Genomic DNA, 13746 nt, shown 5'->3' with positions numbered 1-13746 from the left:
TGCGAGAAGTTGGCTTTCTGGGTCATATTGTATCAGCATCTAGTATTCGAGTTGATCTGAGCAAGATTTCGGCTGTTCTGGATTGGAAGCCTCTGAGGAATGTCTCTGAAGTCCGTAGTTTTATGGGACTTGCCAGTTATTACAGAAGGTTCATAAAAGGCTTTTCTAAGATTGCAACTTCGTTAACGAAGATACTTTAGAAGGATGTAAAGTTTGAATGGTCTGAAAAGTGTCAGAACAGTTTTGATCAGTTGAAAACTTTGTTGACTGAAGCTTCGGTATTGGTACAACCTGAATCGGGTAAAGAATTTGTGATATACAGTGATGTTTTGTTGATCAGCCTGGGATGTGTTTTGATGCAAGAAGGCAAAGTCATTGCTTATGCTTTAAGACAGTTAAAGCCGCACAAAAAGAACTATCCGACACATGATCTTGAGTTAGCTACCATTGTGTTTGCTCTAAAGAATTCGCATCATTACTTGTTCGGTGAGAGATGTCACATATATTCTGATCATAACTGTTTGAAGTATCTGATGACTCAGAAAGATTTGAATCTACGACAGAGAAGGTGGCTTGAATTGCTTAAAGACTATGAACTTGCTTAAAGCAAATGTTGTTGCTGATGCCTTGAGTCAAAGTTGTTGTTTACTTTGCGTGCGATGAATGCTCATTTGGTTTTGTCCGATGATGTTTCAGTGTTAGCTGAATTGAAAGCAAGACCTTTGTTCTTACAGCAGATTATCGAAGCTTAGAAGATTGTTAATGAGATTTTAGCTAAACAAGCTCCGTGTAATGTAGAGTCAGATTCAGAATCCATAGTTGATAAAGATAATTGTTTGAGATTCCGAGATAGAATTTGTGTTTCGAGAAATCCAGAATTAATTCAGATAATTTTGAATGAAGCTAATAATAGTAGTTATCTGTACATCCAGGTAGTACGAAAATGTATAATGGTCTGAAACAACATTACTGGTGGTTCATAATGAAAAGAGACATCTTTGACTTTGTTTCTAAATGTTTGATCTGTCAGCAAGTTAAAGCTGAACATCAGGTGCCATCTAGTTTGTTACAACCGATTATGGTTTCAGAGTGGAAATGGGATTGAGCGACAATAGACTTTGTTTCGGGTTTGCCCTTGTCTCCAAGAAAGAAAGGTGCTATCTGGGTTGTAGTTGATCGTTTATATGGTTGCAAATGCCGTACACCTTTGTATTGGACTGAGCTTAGTGAAAATAAGATACACGGGGTTGATTTGATAAAAGAGGTAGAATAGAAAGTAAAAGTGATCCAAGATAGCTTAAAAATAACTTCTGATCATCAGAAATCTTATGCGGATTTGAAAAGAAAAGACATTGAGTTTGACATCAGTGAAAAAGTGTTTTTAAAGGTATCCCCGTGGAAGAAATTATTTTGGTTCGATAGAAAAGGCAAATTGAGTCCAAGATTTATTGGGCCATATGGGATTACCAAGCGTATTGGGTCGGCAAAGTAACATCTCGAATTAGGGCCTAGTCAAAACAGTGGTTTTGGGACCACAAATCTGACACAATAAAATTTGTTTTTCTTATATTTTTATTGTCTACAATTTCACAGGATGATTTCGTGAAAATTTCGTTCGAAAATGTTGACATTTGGGCGCTTAATTTGGTCAAAAGGACTAAATTGTAAAAAGTACAAAAGTTGAGTTCTACATGTTAGAGGTGTCTAATTGTTATGAAATTTTAAATTGGAGGCCCTTATATGGTAATTAGATCATTGGATAATCTTTTGGACAAAAATGGACATGAAATTGTTGAAATAGAATATTTTTAAGTTAGTGGCATTTTGGTAATCTAGTAATTAAAATGAATTAAAAATAAAATCAAAAGCCACTTTTTGTCCATCTTCTACCACATGGCTGAATCATGCATGGAGAATACATAGCTAGGGTTTTTCAAGCTTCCAAGCTCTATTGTAAGTCCGTTCTAGTCCCGTTTTTAATGATTTTTACGTTTTTGAAATCCTTGTAACAAGATCTACTCATTTCTACCCATATTTTGAGCTAGGGTTTGTGTTTAAAAATTTACCCATGGATGACATGCATGTTTTTTGATGTATAGTGGTAGAATATGAATGCTCGGTGTGTAATAAATGACTTTTACTAAGTGATTTTTGGTGAAATTGTCAAAAAGGACCGTTTTGTAAAAGTTACAAAATTTGTCATAAAAGTGTAATTTATTGGAAATTAAGGGCTGTTACAGTTATGAAAATGATTCGGCTAGCCTTAAAATGTAAGGAAATTGAATAAAAATCATTTTACGAGCCTAGGGGACAAAGTGCAAATATGTGAAAGGTTAGAGGTCAAAATGAAAATTTGTAAAAGTATGATTTTTGGACCCATATGACTAATGTGACTAATTAGTAAGCTAAATGTGGTATTATAGATCAAGGAAAATGAGATTTGGGCATAGATTGGAAATGAATGAGATTATGGACTAAATTAGAATATATAGTCGTACTCGAACTCGTCGTAAGTTCATGTGATTTTAATAATGCAATATTGTATTTGAATGCTAATGCTTCGATATTACATGAGTTTTAAGTATATATATATATGTGTGAATAATTTGATAGTATGTGATTATTTTGACGATATAACATCTTCTTGATGTTTTGCTATTATGATGAAAATGTTGCAATGCCATGTGATTATGAGATATTGCTATGTGAATTTAGCCACAATTCGAGTACGTCCGGTAAAGGTTTGGAAGTTTGATAGAATATGATGTTTCTTTGAAATGAGTAAGTTTGTATGTAAATAATATTTTGATTCTTTTTATGTTATTATCTTTTGTTATTATATGAGATGTGGCTGCCTATAGAATGACCAATTGATGTAAACTACGAATTAGAATTGACTGAGAATGAGTTAGTAAAATGTTGAAAAGTGAAGAATTTCACGATTGAACCTTCGGAATAGAAGAGATACAAATGATCCGTTGTGAGTCATGTGTGTAGTACTAAGTGCAGGCTACTACGTATACCAGATTGATAGGCCGCATGTGTAGTACTAAGTGCAAGCTACTATGCATATCCGTTAACTTCTATCACGTGTGTAGTACTAAGTGTAGGCTACTACGTGTATCAGATGGTTAAGTCATGTGTGTAGTACTAAGTGCAGGCTCCTATGCGTAACCGTTAACTTCGATCACGTGTGCAGTACTAAGTGTAGGATGCTACGTGTATCAGATGGTTAAGTCACATGTGTAGTACTAAGTGTAGGATACTACATGTACCAAATTGATAGGTCACTTGTGTAGTACTTAGTGCAGGCTACTATGCGTACTAGAGAGCTTCGGTTACAATGGTGGTATATGCACAGGCCACCGAGTATCTGTTATTATTCTGATGAGTTCAATGGGAAATTTACTAAGTGAAAATACATATGTACATGACTATGTGATGAATAAGTGCAAATATATCTATGTGAAAAGTTGTGAGTAATGTGCTCGATAGTTGAGCGAATCTTTTGGTAAGATAGAATGGAGTAAGTGAAATTATGTAATGTAAAATTTTGTAATAAAACAATTTTGGACAGCAGCTGTTGTGTGACTTTGAAAAATCACCAAAAATGGTACAAATTGAATTAGAGTTTGAATAAGATATTAAATTAAATCTTAATGAGTATATTTTCTCATAAAATAAACGTTGAAGGCAAAAGAGTTTCATATTCTGTGATAATTGGACTTTTGTGAGACAATATCAGAATGATTTTGGAATCCCCTCTTCTAATTTGGGAAAATCATTAAAAATTTTAAAAATTTAATTATGGGTCATAATTTGCATTCTTAAAATCCTTAATGAGTCTAGATTTTATGAAAATTAGCGGTTCTCAATTTAGAGTCTTGTACCATGAGACAAATAATTTTTAGTGAAGAGAGCTCGGAACTGTCTGACAGTGAAACAGGGGTATATTTAATGAATAAACTGTACTTTTTGGATAGACCAAAAATTCTGAAAATTTTATGGTAAGAGGATATACGAGTCTAGTTTCAGAGAAAATTAATGGATCTTAATTTTGAGTTTCGTAGATCTGGATATAAATAAATTAGTAACTATGACTTGAGAAAACAGCATGACCAGAAAATCAGCAAAAATGTAATTATGATTACATTTTCATGGAATCATGTTGATAATTTGCTTATTATTTTCATATGGACTTACTAAGCTTTAAGCTTACTCCCTCCTCTCCATTTCCTTAGTGTTCTCAGGTCAGCTCGGGGTTGGAAACTGTCAGAGGCAACATCACACTATCAAGCCAACAACTCCGGAGTATTGTCATATGTGTATTAAATACTTTCAAGTAAGTGGCATGTATAAGGACTATTTTTTATGTTAGATGTTGTTATGATTAGCCAAATGTATCGGCTTATATTGATTTACTGTATATGGCCATGAGATGTGGCTTAAATGGTTAAGGCTTGTATGTAATATCTCGAATTAGGGCCTAATCATAATAGTGGTTTCGTGACTAAAAATCCGAGATAGAAATAATTATTTTATAATTATTTTGAGGTTTATGATATGATTGCATGATTGTGTGAAAATTTCGTGATGAAGTTCTATACATAAAGTGCTTAAGTTGAGATTAGGGACTAAATTGAATAATTTGCAAAACTTGCATTCTAGAAGTTTTTAGTATGAAATTACTTTGGAATATTAATGAGGAGGTCTTAAATAGCAATTTGACCAATTTCTAAGTCTATGGATAAAAATTGGACATGGATGGAATTTTTGGAAAGTTTACTAGTAAGGGCATTTTGGTCATTTAGTTATTAAAATGAATTAAAAACAAAATTAAAAGCCAAATTTTGTCCATCATCTTCATTAGGCCGAAATTTCAAGGGTTCTCCATAGCTAGGGTTTGTTTCAAGATTTCAAGCTCCATAATCAAGAAAGACATGGAATCGATCGTGATCGAGGAAAAGAAAAGCTTTCAGACTAAATTATAACATTTCTAAAGTTTGCACCGAGGTAAGTTCGTACATGAATAATTTATCGATTTTTTTATGTTATTTTATGTTGTTATCATATGAATTGGTGGCTGTCCATAGAACGATTAAATGATGGAAATTTGCAAATTTAATTAGATTGTGAATAAGTGTTAACAGTGAAAAAGGAAAGATTTTCCCAGTTGAACCTTCGGAACAGGAACAATACGAATGACCCATTGTGAGTACACGTGTGTAGTACTAAGTGCAGGCTACTACGTGTACCATACTGTTAAGTCGCATGTGTAGTACTAAGTGCAGGCTACTATGCGTACTCAATGACTTCGATCACGTGTGTAGTACTAAGTGCAGGCTACTACGTGTATCAGATGGTGAGGTCACGTGTGTAGTACTAAGTGCAGGCTACTACGTGTACCGGATTGTTGGTCGCATATGTAGTACTAAGTGCAGGCTACTATGCATATCAGATAGCTTCGGCTATAAGTGTAGAAGGGGGAAATATGTGTAAACAATGGTATATTTGTTATTTTTCCGTTGAGTTCAACGGGGAAAATTGATAAAGTGGTAATATATGAAAAGTTAGGAGCTATGTGCTCGATAATTGAGCGAATTCTAGTATAACAAAAAGGACTAGGTGGAATTATGTAAGAGTGAATGTTAGAAATAAAATAGTGTTGGACAGCAGTAGTTACATGATTTTAAAAATTTACCAAAAATCGTAGAAGTTGAATAAAAATGCAAATGATATATTAAAATAAAGCTTAATGAGTCTATTTTCACATAAAAGAAGCATAGGAAGCAAAAGAATTCTATATTGTGTGATATATGAATTCTTGTGAAACAGGGTTTGAACGAATTTGAGATCCCCTATTCTGACTTTATAAATTCACCATAAATTGTAAAAACATTATTAAGAGTCATAATTTATATGAATGGATTCATTATTGAGTCTATTTTTAAGAGAAACAAATGGTATGGTCGTTTGAATTCTGTAGAGGGAGAAATTTGGTTCGTACTGCACAGGGGTCAGAGTAGTCATTCCCTAAAATAGGGTAGACTTTAACTATTAAACTGTACTAATTGGCCAGACCCAAAATTCTAGAAAAAAATTAATAATTATACATATAAGTCTAGTTTCAGGGAAAATTTATGGAATTTAATTTCAAGTCTTGTAGCTCGAGATATGATTTTTAAAACCGGGACTCTAGAAAACAGCCTGCCCTGAATATGTGATTATATACTAGTATGATCGTTTTACTTTGATAAATTGTATATCTCAATTTCGTACTTACTTACTAAGCTATATGCTTATCTTCTTTTCTTTTTCTTATCTTATAGAGTTACTAAGCCAGCTCGGGATTTGGAGATCGTCGGAGACCCATCCACACTATCAATACTTTTTGGTACTTTGTAAACACTATTTTGGAATTATGGCATGTAGAGAGGGATGAAACATTTTGTTATATGTTATAATTAATTTGGTTTAAAATATTACTTTTCAAAATTTGATAATTTACTTGTATTTATGTATATCTATTAATGTTATCTATTTTTGTTCAAGCTAGAAGAATTAATTATGTAAGGTCAGGTAAATGTGTGAATTCATGTTTTCGTGATCTGTAATATTCCGTACCTTGTTCCGGCTGAGAACATGGGTATGAGGTGTTACATTGTAAGCCTAATTATTCTTGCTATGTGTTAATGTTTGTGATGTGTTTATAATTGGTTGTTATGAATGATTAGTATAACACATGTACATGATGAATGCTCTAAGACCATTTGAGGTGGTTGTGGCCATGGAATGAATGTGTGGCATGGTAGTAAGTTGATAATGATTGAATATGGAAAATTGTAGAATGTGAATTGGAATGTCTAACCTGGTGTAACATGAGTATAGGTAATAAACACATGTATGACAACATGTAAATGTTTTAACGGAATTTTACTAAAGGATGATTAACCATTAAATTGATACTATAAGGTGTGTCTATAATGTGTATAAGTATGGAAGAGAATTAAGGACAACATAAGGCTTGGAAAATAGTCTAAGTGTTGGCTACACGGGCAGAGACAAGACCATATGTCTCAGCCGTATGGAGGACACGGCCTAGCACATGGGCATGTGGCTTGGCCGTGTGGATCAATTTGTTTTGCTGACGTCATAAACAGAGAGTTACACGGCTTGAGGACATGGGTATGTTGAAGACACACGAGCGTGTCCCTATGTCCACACGGGCGTGTGACCCTATTTCATAAAAAATTCTCTAAGTTTTCCTAGAGCTTTCTAAAGTCCTCGGTTTAGTCCCGAACCACCTTGATGTATGTTTTAGGCCTTGAAGGCCTGTATAAGGGACAATCTACACGTGTTTGAAAAGTTTTAATTTGGATTAAATATTATGGCTTGGTTTTGCATGTTTGTGAATGTTTAAGTCTAGTAACGCCTCGAACCCTGTCCCGACTTTAGATACGGGTAAAGGGTGTTACAGGTAGCATATAGATTATTGTTTCCAACAAAGTTAGAAAATATTCTTAATATGTTTCAGGTATCGATGCTTTGACAATACAGATCTGATCTGTCACATGTGATTTCCCCGTCTGAGATTGAAATTCAGTCTGATATGACTTACGAAGAAAAGTCGATTCGTATCTTAGCTCGCGAGGTTAAAGAATTACGAAATAAGAAAATTCCATTAGTAAAAGAGATGTGGCATCGACACAGTATTGAAGAGGCCATGTGGGAGCTTGAAGATGCAATGAGATGACAATATCCGAATCTGTTTAACGGTAAGATTTTCGGGGACAAAAATCCCTAAAGGGGGAGAATTGTAACAGTCCGATTTTGACCCTAGTCAGAACAGTGGTTTTGAGACCACAAATCCAAGTTAGAAAAATATTTAAATATTATTTTCTCAGCTTGTGATATATGAATTAGTATGTGTGAAAGTCTCGTATGAAAATTTAAATGTTTGTGTGCTTAATTTTGAAAAAAGACCTAATCGCGTAAAATGTTAAAGTGGCCTTCTAATTGTTAAAGTGCCTATTTGATTTGGTTTTATAATTGTGAGGTCCTTATGTGGTTATTTGACCATTGGAAGTTTGAATGGACATAAATAACCATCCGTTAAATGAATTTGTAATGGATTATTAAAGGTTAAAATTGTAAAAGAATTATTAATGTTAATTATAATAAAACAAAGGCATGAAAATCAAGTCATTTGTGTTCATCTTCAACCAAAAATCAAAATAAAAGAAAAGAAAAAGAGTTAGCTAGGGTTCAGCCATACTAAAGCTCAATTGAAGGTTCGTTTTTGTTTTGTTTTTGATAATTTCTATGTTTTTGTAATTGTTGTTTGGTATACTATCAAGCCCATGTCTCAATTTTTGATTTTTTAAATGATTTTGAGTTATGCCATTGATGAAACTATGAGCTTTGTGAATTTAGTTGTTGATAAATGGAAAATATAATTTGGGTTAATATCTTTTGTCTTTGGATTTTTGATGATTTTAAATAAAATGGGCTAAATTGTGAAATTTGTAATTTGAGGGACTAAAATGTGAAATAAATGAAATGTGTGGACTTGTATGAGTGCTATGAATATTCGGCCAAGCATGAGTCTGTGCAAATTATGTGTATTTTGTGATTTTGTGAAATAGGGACTAAAGTGTCAAAATGTTAAAGTGTGAGGGCTAGTTTGCAAAATGCCCTAAATATGTGTTTATAGATTGTTTTGAATGAATTTGTGATTGAATAAGTTAAATTTGAATTTATATGGATTAAGAGTTAAAGAAAATGGAATTAGATCGGGGAAAGCCGAAAGTTATCGAGTAACCAATTCCATCCATCCGAATCTGTACGAGGTAAGTTTATATACAAATAAATGCACTTGAATTGATTTAATTATGCTTCTATGTTATTTAACTGGGATGAATGGTTTTATGCCTTGAATAAGAGACATCCGAGAAAGTATCAACGAATTTTCGACGTTCGAAAAGCCCCGTACGAACCTTAGGAATAGTTAGGATACATATGTCATGACATAGGATCCGATATGTGTTTTTGTGTAAGACCACGTCAGAGATGTTGGCATCGACTTTTGTTTTACGTGTAAGACCATGTTTGGGACATCGGCATCGTATCTGATTTCATGTAAGACCCTGTCTGGGACAGTGGATCGATGTTTGATTACATGTAAGACCACGTATAGGACGTTGGCTTGTATATGTTATATGCGCTATCCGTAGATCCTTATGTTTCTGAACGGTTCAAACGGGCATTCTGTAAAATGAATGACTTGTGAAACGCATATCTGATTCAGGTACGTTCGAAATGAGTATCACATTTGATAGTGAAAGATAAGTATGTATTCTTTAATACACAAAAGATGATATGTTGTAAAAGCATGAGAAATTATGCTATATGTGTCATGGAAATTGGAAGATATGAGATGTATGTGAATATGAAAGTTGTAATAGTTTATGACTTGAAGTATATGTAATTTGATAATGAATAAATGTTTAATGTGTTAAGTTTATTTGTATATGGCTTACTAAGCTTTTATAAGCTTACTCTGTGTTTCTTTTAACTGTATTATAGATATCGTAGCTACTGGAAGCTCAGGGATCATTGTGGATCATCACCGTACTATCGAACATCATTTTGGTAAATTTTTGAAATGTAAATATTGGAGTATGACATGTATAGGCTAGAAGTATTTTGAATATGTTTTGAAATGTGTATATATCAAGCCATGTGATTTGGCTTGATTATGGATATGTTTATGAATGAGTTGTGGTATAAGTTATATGATGAAGTTATGTTTATGACATGTTCTTGTTTGGCCAAAATAAATGGTCAATCTGGCATGTATTTGGTAAGTTCATAGTATGAGACTGAGTGGTATGTATTAAGGTTTATAAAGCATATGTTTTGAGATGTTTTTGTCTTATGTTTTGGCATAAAATAGTAAGGTTATTAAGCATGGAATTGTTTGGCAATGATATAACATGAATGGTTAAAGTTTTGGTTGTGAATTGGATGTGAATTGGTTAAGAAATGTTGTGATTTTGGTTGATTGTAGGTTTGATTTAAATTGGTGGCAAATTGGCTTTTCTAATGGCCTATTTTTGTCCACACAGGCAGAGACACGGGCATATGTCTCAGCCGTGTGCGCCACATGGTCATAGTGTATGGCCGTATGTCCCTTTGGGTACCCTACAATTGTGAGTCAGGTTCAAGCACGGCCAAAGCACATGGGGATGTGGCTAGCCGTGTGGTTCAAGTCAGACTCGACCATGGTCAAGGAACACAGACGTGTTTTGTGGCCTGTGAACAAGTTAGTATGTATACCTTGTTTTGACACGTCCTAGACACACGAGCGTGTCTAATGCCATGTGAGGTACACAGCCTATTCACACACACGTGTGACTTGTACTTGTTTGAAAAATGTTTAAGTTTTGGAAAAATTTTGTATGTGTTCGATTTCGTCCCGACCCTTTTGTAATGCATGTTTATGGTCTCGATGACCTATATAAGGGACTCTATAGTGATGTTGATCACTGATGCTTTGATCTTTATGAAATGAAAGTTAAATATTCCGATTTGTCTAGTAATGCTTTTAACCCTAGTTCTGCGATGGATACGGGTTAAGGGTGTTACACTTTCTACCTGTACTTTTAGTAAGTTATCTAAATACATGTATTCACTAGAACAAATTAATCATGTACACCATGGGATTATCAATCAATCATAGATAAGCTCATTATACCATGTTCACATTCTATTTCATGTTCCTCATATCACAAATATGTACATATACATTTCACGAATTCTTGTTCGTACCTTTTCGAGTTTCAACTCTTCATAACTACACTTTATTGAATACTTTAGCATCATTATGTATGTGATCAGGTGTAGCTCGGTTGGAGAGCACCTTGCCCACACAAGATAGTTCTCATTCGCGCCGAGAGACATCACACTATCCCAAACTTGTGGCATGTATAGATAGACTCTTACACGTGCTAGGTTAGTCTAAGAACTGAGTAAACCATGCTCTGATACCATAAATGTAACACCTCGTACTCGTGTCCGATGCCAGAACAGAGTACGAGGTATTACCGGACTTAAACATACACATTCATGCAAAAATTAGGCCATAAAATCTCTTTTAATTCAAAACCTTTCAAATACATGCATGTCGTCCATTATTTGGGTCTACAAAGCCCAAAACATTCATCGAAATCAATTCGGGACTAAACCGATAACTTTGAGAAGTTTCAAGAAAACATAGAAAGTTTTCTCATGAAATAGGGTTACAAGCCCGTATGGACATAGGCACACGCTCGTGTCTTCAGGCTGTGTAACTCTCTGTTTATGACATGAGCATGCACATCGAACCACACGGCCTAGCCACACGCCCGTGTCTGCAGGCCGTGTCCCTCACACGATTCAGACACACGGCCGTGTCTCAGCCCGTGTGGCCAACACTTAGGCTATTTTCCAAGCGTTCATGTTACTCATAATCTCTTACAACCTTATGGACATCAAAATCGTAAATCATGGCATCATTTTAGTGATTAAACACTCTTTATTAAGACATATCATTAACATTAACATGTCCTCTTGCAAGTAATGCATCTACTCATGCAATACCAAGTCTAGATTCCTTATTTCACATTCATAAGACTTGTCATTTTGATGACCACTTTTACCATTATACTATGGTTACCAACTTATCCGTCAAGCACTCAAGTTCAATCATTATCACATTGTGTTTATAACGTGCGATTACTACATAGCTATGACCACCTCAATTAGTCATAGAGCATACATCCAACACACATGTCATATTACTAACCATGCATGGCAAACAAACATAATCACCTTATAAGCATTAGACATGACATGAATAACTAGGCTTACAAGCCAAAATCAATATGAGGCACATCTCATGGCCATATACATATAACTCAATATAAGCCAACACATTTGGCCAAAGAAAAATAATACATGTCAATCAACTAGATCCCTATACATGCCACTCACTTGAAATTTTTAATATATGCTTTATTATTCCAAAGGTAGCGACTTGATAGTGTGATACAGTCTCCGATGATCTCCAACACCGAGCTAACCTGAAAACACTAAAGGAAAGGAAGGGAAGGGAGTAAGCTTTATAGCTTAGTAAGACCGTATGAAAATAATAAGCAATTTATGTACTTGCTTCTCATGGTAAAATGACCCTATTTGCATTTTTACTCATGTTCCAGTCAAGCTATTTTCTCGAATCACAGTCACTAAATTATTTATATCTAGAGCTACAGAACTCCAAATTAAGTTATGCTAATTTTCCCTGAAACTAGGCTCACATATCTTCTTACCATAAAATTTTCAAAATTGTTGGTTCAGCCAATTATACAATTTATTCCTTAAAGTTACCCTTTTTTGCTGTTTGATAGTTCTAACCCCTCTTCACTAAAGATTAATTATCTTATAATACGGGACTTGGATGATGTTCCCATATATTTATCTTGAAAATAGACTCATTAATAATTCTAAGCATATAAATTATAACTCATAAATATTTTTGTACAATTTTAAATGATTTTCTCAAATTAGAATAGGGGATTTCGAAGTTATTCGACTCTCTCTCACAATAATTAAAATATTTCATAATATAAAAATCTTTTGCTTACACCATTTCTTCTATGTGAAATTAGGCTCATTAGGCTTTAATTTCATATTTTATTCAGCCTCTAACTCAATTTTCACAATATTTGGTGGATTTTTAAAATCGGACTATGGCTGCTGTCCAAAACTATTTTAGTGTAAATTAACAATACTACGTTTATCACACCATATTAATTCATTTTCACCACATTGGTAAGGTTACATATTCATACATCATAAGTATAGACCTATAATCACAAGGTCATCACAAAATTATTCTCATAAGCATGAATTACCTATTTACATCTTCACTAAGTGTGCATCATAAACTGAAATCACTTCTCATGAGCTACCTGTGTTACTCAACATACTCATATTCATTCCTTACTAATCATATAACATGAATTGAATTCACATCTCATCAATTTCATGTAAGTACCTATACCACTCACAATATGGTCATAACCTTTCTCATTTAGCTTAAATCGTAACTCTCACCGTTGAACCATTTGGAACACTACTGGATATTCAATAAGCCTCAAACATGGGGTAGAATGCCGATTCCATGTCCCAGACATGGTCTTACACTGACTATCAAAATCGAGGCCGACGCCATGTCCCCAGACATGGTCTTGTACTGACACATCTCATAGCCGATGCATGTCCCAGACATGTCTTACACTAGCTCTCATTTCAATGCCGATGCCATGTCCTAGACATGGTGTTATACTAGCACACAAATAACCCGAATGCCATGGCATGAATATCCGAATTGTTTCTTAAGGTTCAAATGGGAATTCTACTATCTCAATATTCATCATACGTAATCATTTCAAAAATCAAGCAATTCATGCTATATCAATTTAAATACATATACTAACAATGTAGTTATATTATTTACATACAACTTACTCGTTTCAATGGAATATCATATTCCATCAAATCTCCAAGCATTCAATCAACACATAAATGTTATTTACATTTGACATCACTTTCTCATATACAATATCATCAACATAAACTTTAACACAATCATGGAAAGATATATTTGCAAGTATAATAACAACGGCATAAATATCATGCTCATTT

This window comes from Gossypium arboreum, chromosome 11 (genome assembly GCF_025698485.1).
Source record: "Gossypium arboreum isolate Shixiya-1 chromosome 11, ASM2569848v2, whole genome shotgun sequence".
NCBI lineage: Eukaryota > Viridiplantae > Streptophyta > Magnoliopsida > Malvales > Malvaceae > Gossypium > Gossypium arboreum.
Note: the sequence above shows the minus strand (reverse complement) of the source record.